Genomic DNA, 17759 nt, shown 5'->3' on the forward strand with positions numbered 1-17759 from the left:
CATCCCACAGACCATGGCCACAGCAAATCCCACCCTTCCCCTTCTTTCCCACCAGCACCTTGTCTACCTGAACCCAGAAAAACATCCACTTACCTCAGAGCACACTTGCCTTCAGGCTTGATGGAACGGCATCCCCCCTCAGGGCTGCAGAGACACATCCTTTAAATAAGTCTTTTCTTCTGCCTTCAGTCTCTCCTCTAATGGGCAGGATACCAGCTGTTACCGCTAATCCTCAGCATTCATAGGAACTTTCGCTCCGTGTCTAAGTCCAGCCTTAATCGCACTGATTGTCTCTAAGACCACATACACATTCTCACACAGTTTCCACATCAACCTTGTCCAAACTCGCGTGAAGAACTAGAAAGACCTGGAACTGGTTTTGCACACGACTGGCACCGGCACCCTCAGCAGGAGCCGGATGCCTTCATCTTGGTCTGCCTGCCAAGGGGAAAATGACTGAATCAAATCTCAGCATTCTCTGCTTCTGAGGCAATGTGGGCTGAACAAGTTATCCCTGGTGAAGTGGGACTGATGCCATGGCCAGAGAGCAATGTTTGGTACAAAAAAGTACCACAGCACACTCCTCCAGTGAATTGCACTAAAGCTGGATTTCACAAATTTGGATAAATATAAGAATCACCTGAGACATCTGATCATCTCACAGAGCCTGTAGACGAGTGGTTCTCAAAGAGAGCACGCCATCAGCATCACCTGGAAGCACTTAGAAGTGCATGTTCCTGGACCCCACTCCAGACCTACCAAATCAGAAACTCTGGGAGTGGGATCTAGCAATCTGTGCTTTAACGAGCATGCCAGGTGATTCTGATACAAGCAAAATTTGAGAAGCACTGGTAGAGATTCCCCAGGCCTCTCTCTAGACCTGTGAAATCAGAATCTGCAGGAGAGAGTCCTGGAAATCTGTAGTAACCCCAGGAGATTCTTGAGACCAGCCAAATTAGGAAATCACTACAAAACCAATAAAACCACCAAGCTTCTAGAGGCACCATCCCATCAGGGATTTATTGATAAAGATGGCAGGCTTCTGAAAGGACATTTGACCTACTACAATAAGAGTTATCAATACGAGTATCTGAACACCAACTTTGTGCTAGGCATTTATTTGGGCAAAAACAAAGATGCATTAGATGCTATCCCAAATCCATAAATACAGCAAAATGGAGGAGATTCCAAAGTTTACATAGTGTATGATTCCATTTGTATAACATTCTGAAAAAGGCAAAATTATAGGAACAGAAATAGGTCAGTGGTTGTTGGGGGCAGGGGTTGTGGGGAGGAGTGACTACAAAGGGCACTTGAGGGAATTTTTGGGGTGATGGAACTGTTCTGGATCTATTGTGGTGGTAGTTACACAACTGTATGAGCTTGTCAAAACTCATAGACTGTGCACCAAAAAGTGAATTTTACTGTACATAAATGAAAAAATACAATAAAAAAAATGGAGGTGACAAATATACCCAAGTAACTATTAGGCAAATGATAAGTCATTTATCATAAAGGAGTTACATGAGATTAACTCTATAAGAGCCCAAAAAAGTTTCATAGAGGTTACATGGGAACTGCATCTGTGAGCAGAATTTTTCCTGGCAGTGAAGAATGGAGAACATTCTAGAATAAAAGGAATGTATTGATTTCTTTTTACTACATGCCCTGACTACAACCCCTTATAGACTCTCACTATTCAAACTGTGGTCCATGGACCAGTAGCATCAGCATCACCTAGGAGCTGGTTGGAAATGCAAAAGCTCAAGGCCCCATTGCAGATACACTGAGTTGGTTTCTGCATTTTAACAAGCTCCCCAGAGGATTCATAGGCACATTAAGGCCTGGAAACACTGCTCTAGAGAATCTGCCCAGATTTCAGCCCTTGGAAGAGCCCTTATATACCATATGACAACCCTCCTCACCATGACTGATTGGTCAAAGAAACGAGGAGGACGCCTCATCCTAGACATGACCCTCATTGCCTGCCACACCCACAGCCTCCACTGAGCCGGCAGCACGCCCCATGCCACTCTCCACAAAGCTAGTCAACCAGTTAGTAAGTTACCTCATTAATACAACACTATGAGGTCCCAACTATTATTATCCCATTTTACAGGTGAGGAAACTGAGTCTCAGTGTTTATATAACTTGCCGAAGGTCACAGAGTTCAGACTGTGGTAGACATGGTCTCTCACCACAGCTTTCCCACCGACTACCTCTGTAACCTCATCTACAGAATGAGGATCACTGTAATTCTTGTACCTGCCTCCCAAAGTTCTTGTGAAGTCTCGATGAGGTAATAAATAATAAGCACTTAGCTCTTAGCATGGAGTTTGATACAAAGGAAGGGCTCAGACATGTTTTGTTTGGGGAAGGAGATAGCTGGCTAAGCTACAGATGACACAGCCCACGCAAAGAGAGGAGAGGGTTCTGTGCACGCGGCCCTGAGACAGGGCGAAAGAGTGTGAACGTGAGAGAGAGCAAGAGAGAGAGCATGGCGCATCCCGGGCTCCACTGGCATTCTGATCCACGCCCCCATTCCAATGTGAAGGAGGCCCAGCGTGTGCACCGGGAAAGTGAGAAAACATTGGTTTTTGACTGAACCTGCTTGCGTCACTTCACACCAGCAATTAGGCTGGACTTGATATATTAACGTGACTAAAGCGTTACATTAACATCGCATGGCCCTGACTGGAACAGTTACATTAATGTCAAACAAAGGAAAAGTCTCGTGGTGGGTTTTATGGTTATAAATCAGAAGCTTTGTGTCCTTTGGCAAATCACTTAACTTCTCTGGGTTGCCTCAGGTATAAAATGAAAGGTTTGAATTAAATAATCTCTTGAATTTCTTCCAGCTAGAGAACTATACATATTCTTCAAGTTTTATTTCAGTCATAACGGTATGCTGGCACATATTACCAGCATCCACACCATCCTGCATCACTCCTGGTTTAGGAGCCAACTTTGAACAAGTTTCTGCAAACTCCCATTGAATCCTCAGAAAGGAAGGACCAGCAGGTTGACAGAGCTCACTATTCAAGTCCCGTCTCTGGGTCCTTAACTCCAGCAGACACTTGGACATTTTCTTTATTTTCAGAGGTCTCTGGAAATGGAGCACGGCCTTTGGTAACTCGTTAACAGCCTTTTTCCCTTTTTCATGCCTTGGTCACGAGGTTCCACTGAAATTGACTAGTGTTTTTACACAGACATTGGCTATTCTAGCATCATTATTGTATTGAGTATTTTAATAATTACCTAGTTTTTTTTTTTTAAGCCTACAGATTTCTGGAGTGCTGGGACAATCTGTGTAAGAAAAGAGAAAAATTCTCACAATTTTCTTGAAACTCAACTTTAATTTACTTAAAAATGAGAAATCAATGGACATTTATGTACATTTAGCAGACCTGTTGACTTTTGCTTCATTCTCCATGCTACCGTGCACTTTCTTCCATTAAAAAAAAAGAATGGTTTAGTGCTCTTTTTCTACTCAATTATCCTCTCCTCCATTCTCCCTGTTAAAGAACAAGACAAGTTCATTAAGGTTAGTGAGCCTCATTTTTCCCATCCGTAAACTGGGGACACTATCAGAGTTCTCACAAGAATGTTGTAGGGACTAGATGTACTAGCATAGTGAGGCACAGCAATAAACGAAAGCTCTTAACAGAAGGGAGAAAAAAGCCAGGCTACCAGAATTTAGAGCAGAGAGGGATACTTCAACCAGGAGCAAGAAAAGATGGTTGATCCTGGAGGTTACGTGGGTTTGGACAGACAGAGAGGGGTGTCAGAACATTCAAAGCAGGAAGGAGAGCTGGAACAAAGGCGTGAATGCGGAAGGAACACGTCGTGTTTGTTGTAACTACCCAGAAATAAAATGAGGCGTATCTGACGTGGGGTGATGGAGACAGTGATGTGGATGGGAGTAAATGGAAGTAAAAGAAGAATCAGTAAGATGTGGAGACTGTTTGTATGTAGGCAAAGGAGGGGTTTTAAAAAAAGACTGGTATTTAGAAAGCCTGAACAAATAATATACCCTACATCTGAAACAGGGAATTTGGTGGCATTCGATGTTAGATATGCTGAAAATGCACTCAGCAGTCATTAATTCCTTCAGCCAACCTTTACTAAAGGCCTACTACGTGCAGGCCCTGTGCTCAGGGCTGGGGATATAAAGATAAATAACACACTGTGTCTGCCTCTCCAGGCCTGGTACTGGAGACTAATGCATCAGCAAATTATCACAAACAATGAGATAAATTATTAGGAGAGACATAATCACATATTATTACAGCAGTACAGAAAAGAGGTTCTGTTCTGGGGGCTTAAGAATTTCCTTTTCCCTTTTCAAAAACCAAACATTCACAGCTTGTGATTGGATGCCAGAAATTAGTCTGAAAGATCAGTCTTGAAATAATTCTGGAGACTTCTACATAAATGACTGTTTTGTAGCATCTTTTTAGGATCCCATTCCACATACACTCCTTATCCTCATGTGGGCACTTGGTCCCACACACTGCCCTGCATGGCAACAGATGGGCTTTGTGTGTGCTGTCTTTCATATCCACCTAGCTCTAAACCCCTGGGAATAGGAATCATCTTAAAATGGCTTAGCTCCCATGCACAGCACAGCACCACACTCATCGTAAGTCATCTGTTAAATAATTTAGCATAGACAAGAAGCTACGGAAGATCAAGGTGCGTGCATCTCTCTGTTCAGGGGACTTTATGCTTTTCATTTATTTTCATCATCCTTGTTCTTACGTTTCTAGGGAAGTAAGAATAATAGCTTCCATTTATTGGGTTCTTACTATGTGCCAGGCACACATCTAACGCTTTACTTGTATGAACTCATCTAAGCCTCACAACAACCTGCAAAACACCTCCCATTTCACAGATGAGGAAACTGAGGCATAGCAAGGTTAAGATAAGTGGAGGAGCTGAGTTGTAAACCCCTGCAGAGGAGCTCTGGAGCCTGTGCTCCTAACCTCTGTGCTGTTACAACTGCCTCCAGATGTTCAAGAAAACGGAAATAGACAGAGAGAGTGGGTTGTGATGGTTCTAAATAGCAAATTAAGGGCAGGGGGCGAGGCCTCAATTTCCTACTTCAGGGACCAGGGTTTAGAAGGCTACTCAGGGTAAGGAGGACACCTAGCTAGAACATCCCCTCACTGAAGACCTTGCATGTCCACCCGGCAAACCTACCTACACAGGTAAACCCACTCTTTCACAGCATGCAGATAAAAGCCATCGCGGTGTAACTGGACTTCAGGAGTCCTAAATGCTGAACAAGTGTTTTTCCTTCCTTCTATCTATGGCAGATTTTCTCAAATAAAAGAACATTTAAAAATTCTCAGGATATATTTTCTTTTTTCCCTTTTCTCTCTTTTTAAAATAAAGGATGCAGCATTATGTTCGAGTTACCTAAGTATCATTGTTCATTTTCTCACCCTTCACACTGCCCTTTATCTCCCATCACAGGAATAGTCACAACAAACAGGGTTTATTCTCCTTTATAGAAGCCATCCAAACCACTTATCTTTTCTGCATCACGAAGAAGCAAATTGTTTGATTAGCCCCCGCCTTCCCTTGGCAACGGGGAAAATACCAAAATTTTTGAACGTCAGATTTCTTCATCAAAATTTTTTTTTCTACTTTTTAAATATTTTTCAATGCACTGACAAAGACTACACTCTGAAAATGATTCTCTAGTTCACTTTTATAGACCATTTCTGCAGGACAAATTTCTTCTTTTGCTTTGTGACTCTCTACTCCAGAGCTGGGTCCATATTTTCCCCAAAGCAGCTGTAGTTCTGTCACATTCTGTTATCAACGGCCCTTTCTTCTACTAAGCAGACACCTAAAACTGACAGGCCTCATTCACTGGCTTCCTGTTAACAGCAGAAGTTAGGCCCCTGGCCCCTCAATCCTACACCTGCAGTTACTACTGGAGGTCTGAGCCAGAGCTCACGAGAGCAAAATGCTCAGCATCATTATCGAATTATTGACATGTGTCCTCTGCACACACCTCTAATATGTGAGGGTGGTCCACATCTTCGTCAGTTTGAGGCACTGTGGAGAAACGTACTCATTTGCTTTCAACCATAGAGCAGTCTAGGAAAGCTGGAGAAACAGCAGACTTCCCAATTCCCAGGCCAGTGCTTAATTCTTCCTTCACATAAAAATGCTACAGTGAAGCGAGCAAAATCCACGTGGCAACAGCACCCTTAAAAGTGTAACAGAAGGTCTACCATAGGTCAAGTCAATGATACCACTTTACCTCCATCATTTCACTAAACCTGATGCCGACTTACTCGCTTATCTCACAAGACTGAGGAACAGGGATGTCTTTGCTAAAATCAGTATTACTCCTCTCACCAAAGCACCTGTATTTTTCTCCCAAAGCCAGATTCACACATGTATTACTGAAGGATCGAGAGTTAAGCAGAAAATATTATTTGAACATATTTTAAGTTTAAACAAAATTCAAATATGGCAGTCCCTTAATATGTTTTGCTTTTCTATGTTATGTGTATAGAAATAACAATTTGAAATATACAAGATACAAAACAGTCCCAAGTAGGATTTATTCTATATAGCCAAATTCCTTAAAATTACATATATTATATAAATACATCATTTTTGGGAAAAAAGCTTTTCCACATGTGTTGTTATTTTCTTTCTACGGATTTTTGAATGGCTTAGACCTATTAAAAATAGATGATTGTCCCAGGCTCTGAGCTTCCTGGCAGCTAAGTAAAAAAGGTAAATATAATTAGTTGCTTACTTCTCATCATCTTTATGGACTATAGGGGAAAAAAATGGGCTACAATCACAGAAGGACAACAAAAAGGATTCCAAATTGGCTAAAGGACTTCCCTAAAGGACGCTGACTGTCAGCTCCATCATGCCACCTGGACAAGGGCTTCCTGTGGCTCCTTCCCTTCAAGGCCGTGAGAGGAAGGTGTAGCGGGCATGCAACTCTGGCCTGTGGGTGACCAGCCGCTGGGAGGAGCAGGCAGACGACTGCAGGACAGAATAATGATGAAAAACGATCTGGACAGGCTAGAGCAATGAGCTGAATCTAACAAGATGAAATTAAACTAGGACAAATGTTAAGTGCTTTACTTAGGTCAGAAAAAAACCAATGGCATAAAACCAAGATGGAGGAGACATGGCTGAGCAGCAGGCATTAGAAAAATAAAAATAATAAAAAAGTTTAGAGTTTTAAGCTGAAAACACATCATTAAAAAGCAAAACAAAAAAATTTTTTAGTGCAATTTTGTCTCCTGAACAAGGGATATAATTTTCCCATTATACTCTGAGATTACTAGTCCCCATATGGAATTGGATTCTAGGCATCCTGCTTTATTTCCATGGAAGATGGGTATATACCAATATTAAAAATAATTTTTGAAACAGCAAAGTAATAATTAATAAGCTCCTCCGCCAACACTGCTATTTCCATTGCTTGCATATCTTTTTTCATGTTGCAGCCTTACTTTAAAATGAGTATACATGAGAAAATAAATAAAACAGAATAAACACATACAAATGGGAGTGCATTTAGAAGAGAGTGACCAGAGGCGTTTGTAGACTCTGAACCGTGAATTGCTCAAGAGCAGTTGAACAGACAGGGAGTTTCTTGAGGGGAGAAGATTCATGATAGCTGTCTTCAAATAGCTGAAGAGTTGACGAGAAAAGATTAGGCTTGTCCAAGGGTTATAAAGGAATAACATTTGTAAAACCTTCAGAGTTTTTAAAGTGCCTTCTCTTACAAAAAAAAAAAACCTATCATATTAGGTTTGGAAAGTACTATTGCTTTGTTTTTAGTAATATTTCCATTTTTACAGATTAGGATATTTTGGATTAAAGATGTAAAATAATTTGAGCAAGATCAAATTATCTGCCAGTATGTGGCAGGGCTGAGACATAACCAATGCGTTCAAGCTACAGTGAGACAAATTTAAATTCAATATCAAAAGAAAAAAATCTTCCTATGAGTCATATCTGCACAAAGTATAAAAATTCAGGTTTCCCCATAGATAGTGTCTATTAGTGAAGTAATGAAAGAAAGGTATTTAAAAACTGCCCACAGCAGTGGCTTTCAAATTTTTTGACCACAATCTATAGTAGAAAATATAATACCACCACCAAGTGCATACACAACCAAGGATAAAATGGAAACAAAAGTCTAACACAGTAATACTAATAATTACTATAAATGGTGCATTTTGATTTTTTTTCTTTTTTTTTTTTTTTTGAGGAAGATTGGCCCTGTGCTAACATCTGTTGCCAATCTTCCTCTTTTTCTTTTTTTCCTCCCCAAAGCCCCAGCACATGGTTGTGTATCATAGTTGTAGAGTTGTTGTAGCTCTTCTATATGGGATGCCACCCCAGCATGGCTTGATGAGCGGTGAGTAGGTCCGCACCCAGGATCCGAACCGGCCAACCCCAGGCCACTGAAGTGGAACACGCGAACTTAACTGCTGCGCCACCGGGCTGGCCCCTCTATTTTACTTTTTAAAAATGTTGACCTTTATTCACTAAACTTTCCACTATTCACTATTTCACTATTCACTATTTCATCTCTCATGCCATATCATGCAGAGTGAAAAACACCGGACTAGAGAACTATTTAGTGGGACTGCTTGGGTGAGCTGGAAGACCAAAAATTCCTTCCAACAACGAAGTCCAATAATTCTGGGTTTCCCCAAACTGTGTTATGTAGCTTAAAAAAAACATACCCCAAAACCCTAAACTGAAGTACTTTTTGCTTCCAGTTTTTGCTTTCATTCTCTTATTCTAGCTTATTGAGCTTTTCCACTCTTGATTCTATTCCTAATATTATCTGTCCCTACCTCTACCACATCATCTGAAGAAGCTTTGATTCCTTTACCTGAATAATTGATGAAAATATTAAACTGAACAGAACTAAGAACAGAAGACTGCTGTTTTTGGTTGTCCACACAGCTGTTTGTGTGCACTTAATTCTTTTTCTTTTTCCAAGAATCAGTTACAAATCCTCCAATCTTACTAACAATGACTCTATTTTATTTTTGTCCACAAAGTTAAGAAATTTTGTTCAATGTGTTAAGATTAAGAGATATCATAACTATGACATATGGTGGTTGGTTCTGAGGATTAAAAGATATATGCTGAGTGCCTTAGACAGTGCCTGACACCCAGAAACTGCTCCGTTAGCCAGGATGACATTGATGGCGACGATGATGACGTTATGGTTGTATTCCTCTAGTTTAGTAGTCTAGACACCATACTGATTCAATATTATGTGGTCTTGATACACTTCTTCATGTGAACACTTACTGCCTCCTAAAAATCACTCCCTTTTTTTCCTAAGTCTTTTTCTAATTCTTTTGAGAATTTCAAGGTTTTAACATCAAGTTCACTGGTCTGGTGTTTCCCTAAGCTTTTCTTCTTCTTTTTTCTAACCAGGGCACTTGCTCATCTCTCATTTTCTTGCATCTCACAGGCTCCCAACAGTGTTTCCTCAGTGTCACCTACACATTGTTTTGTGCAGCAGGATGTAATTCAATGCCACTGGAATTAACTTGGAGGAGCTACGGTCTTCTGTATTTTGGCGGATTCTGTTTCTCTCCTAGAAATGTTTTCAGCTTGGAGATTAATAAAGAGACAAAATGAGACCTGAGTAGCCTGGTCTTCTTGCCACCTGTTATCACCATGCTACCCTCATTAACAAGTGGGCCTACCCTTCGTTGTTCACTTTATTCTGAAAAGCCTCGGTTCATTTGGGGGGTCTGGGCTTCTTGACACATTCAGGAGATGGTTTGAAGTCTCTGGACCAGACTGCTGGGTTTAAATCCCACCCCTGCCACTTCCTAGTTGGCTGATGTTGAGCAATTCCTTTTTGTGCTTCAATTTCCTCATTTGCCAGAGGAATAACAATGCCTATCTCATGGGGTTGTTGTGAAGATTAAATGAATTGTAAAGAGCTTAGAACAGTGGCCAGCACAAAGGAAGCCTTGAATACATGTTAGCTATTGTTGTCATTACGATGTGGAACTCTCTGAAGGCCAAACTTTTACTTTCTCTTTGGAGTCTGTGTACAGGAAGAAACTTGACAAAGGTTCCTCAATTTCTGGAGTCTCTTCCCACAAGGCAAGGTTTTCTCTGAACTTTTTGATATCTGCCTTCCTAAAGTCTGGGATAGAGTCTGACTACACTTTATTTTATTCCCTGGTACCCATACCAAAATGACAAAGTCACTTTCCCAAATTCCCATCACTTCCCTGTCGGTGAGCATCTCCTCCTTATGAATCCAGTATCAGCCCTCCTTGGTGTTTCTTCTGCTTTCTAAGCAACGAAACCATCAGCTAGGCAAGCCAAAAATGCGTCAGATGGTCTCCTTGTAGCAGAATGAACTTCCAGGAGATGTTGGAAAATTAAGGTTCCCATTGCATTGTAATTTGTCTCTTTGCCAGTATTTTCAAACTTTCAAATAATAATAATGGGGCTGGCCCCATGGCTTAGCGGTTAAGTGCGCGCGCTCCACTACTGGCAGCCCGGGTTCGGATCCCGGGCGTGCACCAACGCACCGCTTCTCCGGCCATGCTGAGGCCACGTCCCACATACAGCAACTAGAAGGATGTGCATCTATGACATACAACTATCTACTGGGGCTTTGGGGAAAAAAATAAATAAAATTAAATTAAAAATAATAATAATAATAATAATGGGCCTGATGCTGAGGATGAGAGCAGGTCTATCTGGAAGCAAAAATGCTTGCCAAAAACCTAGGTAAATTATTCAAGGGTGTCAGGATTGTTTCTGTGTGGTTACTTGTCAGCAGGAAGACAGCAAACAAACACCAATGTGCCAGACATCTTCAGACACTGGAAATAAAACGCCAAACAAAACACAGCCCTACCCTCAAGGAGCTTCCAGCCTACAATGGCTCTAAAGGTCATCTAGTCTCCTCACTGTTTCCAATTTAAACTGGAGTAATGTGTCTCTCACATACACATGCCAGATAGGAACCTCTTTCTTCATGTTTTGTTAAATTCCTACAGCACCTGGGTCAGCGATGTTCACCCACCCGCCCTCCCAGGAGTCACTGACTCTGGTGTGAGTCCTGCTTCCACTGAAATCCAACAGTGACTTTAGCACACCCCCTCCACCTCCACACAGAAAGCTTGAGGAAGGGTCAGCTTGCTAAAATAACAAAGAGATTGACATGAAATTGAGAATAAAGGAACTTGGAGAGAAATAATGCCTGTATAATTAGAGAGGGATGGTGTCGGGAATAGGAACTACGGAGTCCAAAAGCTGGTCTCTCCCAGAAAACAGAAGAGGAAAGATGGAAGGAAGAAGAGAATGTGTTAGTTCTGGGTAAGTTTCACTTCATTAAAGGGAATTGAATAACAATAACAAAAGTATTCATATTAAAAGTCTGCATCGGTTTTTAATAAAAAGAATGGTTTTAAATCCTCTGCCTGATGACTTGATTATTTACCTCAGTTTTCTTTGCAGTTAAAACAATACTTTCATTTCTCTGAACAGGCTAAAACAGATTCATTTAGGAAAACACAGTTCTAACTGGGGCAAAAGTGTCTATTCTCTCTCAACCTCTCACCCATTCTCTACTTTAAATACTTCTTAAAATAGGTATTTCCCTTTTTCCCCAAAATGTAAACATAATAGAACATTTTGATCAAGACCTACTACATCTCTTGACATCCTGGACTTTTTCCTCACAGTTCTGAAAGCGATCAGTTAAATGAAAAGCTTTTTAAAAAGTTATTTAAGAGACAGTTTCATAATAAACTGAAAAATGACAAGGAGAACAGCAAAAGAGAAGTCACAAGTAAACTTATCAACTAAAATGTATTTAACAGGAAACACAACATGACCTGGTTGGATTTTAAGTTAAGCTCCACATGTGCTCAGAGTTGGGGTGCAGAGCTGGCCGAGGAGGAAAAGGTGACACACAGAGTCACACATGGCCTGTCTCCATTTCTCTCTCATGTACTTACTGGGTCTGAGGACGCAGCTTCTAACACGAAGACGCAGCAAAGGTCTGCTGGGAAACAGCCTGTCATGTGGTAAATAGGATTAGGGGGATCCAGGGGAAAAACAAATTCTAAGAGACAGTCATCGCAAAAAAATGCACGATTCTGCAAACTGCCTGCAGACACAAGCCGAGGGGCAGTTTTTACCTTGGCCAGTGTGTAATGGGCTGATGGCCGCCTACTGATCTTTCCTGTCACACCCAAGCAAAGTGATAACAAATCACTGTCAGCAAGCAACATCATCTTTGAATGTAGAGGACAGCAGTCTGTGTGCACACCTTGGGACCTTCTTATTGCGACTACTAGGAAGATGAATAGAAGAGAAAATTGATTTATTGATTAAATGCACACTAGGAAAGAATCAATGGCGCTCAGCACTTAAGAGCCTGATCAAACAGCAGTGGGAACTATTATTCCAGTTGCAGCAACTCCAAGCGACCCAGGGCAAGTCACTTAACTTCTTTGCTTCAGGTTTCCACACCTGGAAAAGGGGACTACCTTGTTCAGTGACCGCAAAGGGAGCCTGTGAGGATTAGCCCAGTTGGCTAATGAAATCAGGGCAGAGGTCTGACCCCAGGTGGAGCCTCTACTGCACTCCCAACCTGGGGAAGTCATCTCAGAAATCTCTGCAGCCGTACTCGTGCCAGGGGAACTCAGACAGAGAGGCAAGCAGGCTCTCCCAAACTCGAAGATCAGGTCCTACTAACAGGACATCTTTGAACAAGACGGGCAGCACATTCAATTTCTCAGGACATAGATACTTGTAGAGTTTTAGATACAGTGGAAGGTGAGAGCCATGCAAAGCTAATGTACGAAAGTGATAAGGTTGAGTTTTAGATATAACACCCGCTGTGCCTCTGAAGCAGTTTGCACAGAGCATGGTTCTGATGTATACTGAAGACTCCCTGACCACATCTCCACAATCAGTGGACAGAACACATAGTTGTTTGGCTTGAGATAATGCTTACCTGCCCTATGGAAATGTTTTTATTATCTTCTGCATTTTCTATCTAGAAATATCTTACGTACTGGGAATTTGTAAGTTATCCTGCACCAACAAAACCAAACCAAAGCAATCTACCCAGACCCAGCTTCTGAAACCACAGAAGGAACTAATTACTTTGTTTTTGGGAATCTAATGAAGAAGTGATTAAGGCATCAGGAATACAGGTCCTTCCACCTGTCTTCACAGAGAAACGATTCTCTTTTCGATGCAATACAAGTCTGAGACTTTGCAGTTTTGTATTTGGGTATACTTATTACTTTCTGAAAGAAAAATTTATAATGCAAAGGATACGGTTAACATACTGTGATGGTTAGTTTTATGTGTCAACTTGGCTAGGCCACGGTACCCAGTTACTGGTCAAACATTCTAAATGTTTCTGTGAGTGTACTCTTTAGACGAGATTAATATTTAAATCAGCAGACTTTGAGTAAAGCAGATTACCCTCCACAATATGGGTGGGCTTCATCCAATCAGTTGAAGATCTTAATAGAAAAGGATTGATCCCCCCAGGAGAAATTCTGCAAGCAGACTGCCGTTAGACTCGAACTGCAATTCCTCCCCAGGTCTCCAGCCACCTGCCAACCCTGTAAATTTTAGACTTCCTAGCCTCCACAATTGTGTGAGCCAATTCCTTAAAATAAATCTGTCTCTCTCTCTCTATATATATACACACACACACACTTCCTATTGGTTTTGTTTCTCTAGAGAACCCTAATACACATACTGTGGTAAATATTATCATTGTTTACTAATATTTCTGGTTTTCTTTACTTCTGGGTCCATACAAGTATTACACTTTCCTGGAAACTTAAAGCAGACCATGAAACTTGCTTTGATTAATAAAATGGAGTGAGGCCAGTCCTGGTGGCCTAGTGGTTAAATTCAGCATGCTCCACTTCAGCGGCCTGGGTTCAGTCCCCGAGCGTGGACCTATACCACTCATCCGTGGCAGCAGCTCACACACAAAAAGAGTAGGATTGGCAGCAGATATTAGCTCAGGGTGAATCTTCCTCAGCAAAATGAATGAATGAATGAATGAATAAATAAAATGGAGTGAAAATGACTGGTGTCACTCCTAAGCAAAAGCATTTAAGAGCCAGGGCATGACTCTTTATGCCCTTCCCCTGCAGCACCAAGCCTTGAATCACGTAGAGATGGTAGAAACATAAGGTGCTGCTACCCTCAGCCTGGACCTCCAGATGACCACAATCAGCAGAGTTCCACCTATCAGCCCCTGTGGATGTAGAGCATGAGTGAGAATCACTTGTTGTTTCAAACCACTGAGACGTGGGGGTTGTTTATGACTGACACACCACTTGGGAGAAAAAAAAAGTCGTCCTGTGTCCTAGCAACATCCACTCAACATCCAATCAACATGCTGATTACAAATTTTTAATTTTTTCTTCATTATTGCAAGTTCAGTAGGACTTCTATTTGATATAAACACTGAATACTGATTTGGAACACTATATGCACATGATGGTAGTATAATAGTTTCTCTAAAATCATTTTATGCCAACTTTTCACAAACTGGCTTCTCCTTTAATCCAAATTATTGGTACCATATTTTGCCAAACCCACCAGCATCCATGCCATATAAAACTTGGAATTAATGAAGTCCATATGGATTTGAACATTTTGTAAACAAGACTTTTAAAACTAGTCTATCCCAACTGCTCCAGTGTTTTACGATTTTATGAAGATCCTAGAATATGTCCACTTTCTATCTGTTATAACTCTGAAATTACTACTAAAGAAAATCTTTCAATAAGACAGATGAATCAAAACAGAAAATCTGGCCTTTGCTAGATGGGGAAAAAAAGGGTATAAAAATAGGAGGCTGAACCACATGGGCCTGTGGGCAAAGAGGATAGATAGATAGATGGAGATAATCAGATTTCAAAATTATCTAGTCCTGAGGTTATCTGAAATTTCAAGATATGAACATACAATTGAGATTATCAAATCCATCTAAAGTGTTCAGATTTTAAAAAGAATTCTCAAAATTTTGGCCCAATTAAAGAAAAAAAAAGGATGAATAGCATCACTTTCTCCCATAAATACCCAAACCTACAAACTCAGTTCAGAGAGCATGAACAGGGTCATATTTACTTCCTTGTCCCCCACAAGGCCTAGCACAGTGCCTACCTACAGTTATGCAATAAAATGCTAAACTGACTTCTGCTACCACTTTCTCAAATCCCCACTATTTGGCCACCTCTCCCTCCTCCTAGACGAGGGAAGCAGGCTGAGAGAGGAGCAGAGCAGGTATCAGTTAAGGTCACCTCCACTGTCCTGTCACTCGGCATGTACCGCTCTTGCCTGTCCACTTGTGCAGTCTTGCCCCCACTTTGTCTAACTGGACTCCAACTGGTGAGTCAAAGCTGGTCAGCCAACAACAGAGACACTCGGGGTTGCACTGCCATGCACTGGGACAAACTGGCAGCAGCTGTTGGAATGAAAGTAGTTGCTAGATATTCAGAGCCCAGAGAGGTCAGCACTAACCCTGCAACTCTTGGGTGGAGTCTAGCTCAACATCCATCAGGGGCAATCTTAGTCAGGGCAGTCAGAGACATGCTGTTGAGTGCAGAAACAAGGTCATGGGAGACAAAACTGTAGTTTGTCTTCCTTTCACCAACAATTTCTTTTTGTGGAGAGAAGAATGGTTAAGGTAGTTTGGCTGTGGAGAATAGCCTTGGCCACAGAATGGGTTGGGATTTGCCTCTGAATGGGAGAGCAAGCCAATACTCTGAAGATCATCTGTTCTGAGCACAAAGGTCAGTGTCGGTCCACAGGAAAGGAGAAGACTGACCCTTCAGCCTGCAATGCTGTACTAAGGTCACTCGTAAGTCAGTGTGATTATCAAAGACAATTTTTTCCCCCAGAAGTTGCTTCTATCCTTATAAAGTAGATTATTATAGCCTCTGGGGTGATAAACCATACACACCAAGTCAACGCTGCCGAGCTTTTAGACCTTAAGGAAATCCCTTAAACATTTGTTACTATTTGTCACATAATTAAACACTCCCAGTATGCACTCCACGTTGCCCTGAATAAAAAAGCTTAAGATGTAAACCATCTCTCAATAACATTCCCTTATTGAATGCTAAGACAAGAACATGAAAATCATACCACATGTCTGCCATCTGTATTTGTACTTGTCAACAGCTCTGTTTTGGGATAAACAGTTTTAAAGTAAGAATCAATTCAACTTGTTGGAAGATTAGCCAAGGAATAGCTCAGAAGACCAAAACAGAACATGAAGTCAGATAGTCTAAAAAAAAAATCAAGCACAATTTTCTGTTTCTCACTAAACATTCTGTTTTGTCACAGCCCAAGAGAAAGAGCGTGGAAGCCAGGGTTTGAGGGCAGAGAGACAGGGAAAATATATTTTCTCAAGTGAAAAATTCTTCAACCTAGAACAAATGTCTTTGCTACAATGCAATTGGAAATCATTCACTGACCTCTAGGAAACTACATTTAAGAAAAAGGTGGGCCGGCCCTGTGGCTTAGCGGTTAAGTGCGCGCGCTCCGCTGCTGGCGGCCCGGGTTCGGATCCCAGGCGCGCACCGACGCACCGCTTCTCTGGCCATGCTGAGGCCGCGTCCCATATACAGCAACTAGAGGGATGTGCAGCAATGACATACAACTATCTACTGGGGCTTTGGGGGAAAAAAATAAATAAATAAAATTATAAAAAAAAAAAAGAAAAAGGTAATTTTAGCATTTACACTTAGCTTCATGGTTCTACTTTGGAAGGTATACACAGGGGACAACTTGCGTTGGTACAAGTGCATAATACAGTCCTTTACTACCATAAAAATGGTAGCATTTCCCAAAGTCGATCTTGATGAAAAGTAGTTCCAGGGTTGAAAACACTACTCCACCATAGAGCTATTAAAATAGAGAGACGGCGAGGGGAAACTAAAGACATACACTGAAAGGAGGGCAGGGAAGAAGTTAGCAAAAACAGGATGCCACAGATTGGTGGGAGATAACAGTGGAATTGCTTTTAAAAGCAGCTGATGTAAGTGAATGAAGAGACACAGTAACCCGGCAGCCCATATGTTCTACAAAACAAATGAGAACATGTATGCTCCACTTGGAGGGACATCCATTTTCTCCTTAAAAAAGTCATTTATATAAGGGCAAATTGGTGATTTGTACTTACAGACTGGACCCTTTTCAAGCCCCTGTCAAGAAGTGATAAATTATTGAAGCAAAGTATTAAGTGTTTTATTTATGGTGTGCACACAGTAAAATCCTGTAAAATGTTTCTGTTCACCTTTCCCGAGTTATTAATTAAAAAATAATTGTTTCCAATTACTCTGTGATCTTTAAAATAAGACAAAATGCCACATATACCTCTTCAGACCAGCATCACCCCTTTCCTCCCTCCTTCCCTATCCTGCCCCCACATCCTTCAACCAGGCAATTGTTTAAAATCACACCACTGGCTTCTAGAAGAGGAATGCTGCTTAGACTGGGGTGGGAGGGAAGAGGAAGGCCAATACAACGTTCACACAATTGTCTGGTGTTCATTCAACCACAGGGCCCAGATATATCTGTTGTTCCTAGAGACAGCATAAACTGTTCAGAGAATAAAGCAGGGTTGTGGAAATCTCATTAATAAATTGAGAAAACCCTCTCAGCAGGAGTCACATAACACAGAGGGGCTGCCTTGTGCCAAGCAACATGAATGCTCG

This window comes from Ceratotherium simum, chromosome 12 (genome assembly GCF_057802395.1).
Source record: "Ceratotherium simum simum isolate JZ-2026a chromosome 12, ASM5780239v1, whole genome shotgun sequence".
Classification (NCBI taxonomy): domain Eukaryota; kingdom Metazoa; phylum Chordata; class Mammalia; order Perissodactyla; family Rhinocerotidae; genus Ceratotherium; species Ceratotherium simum.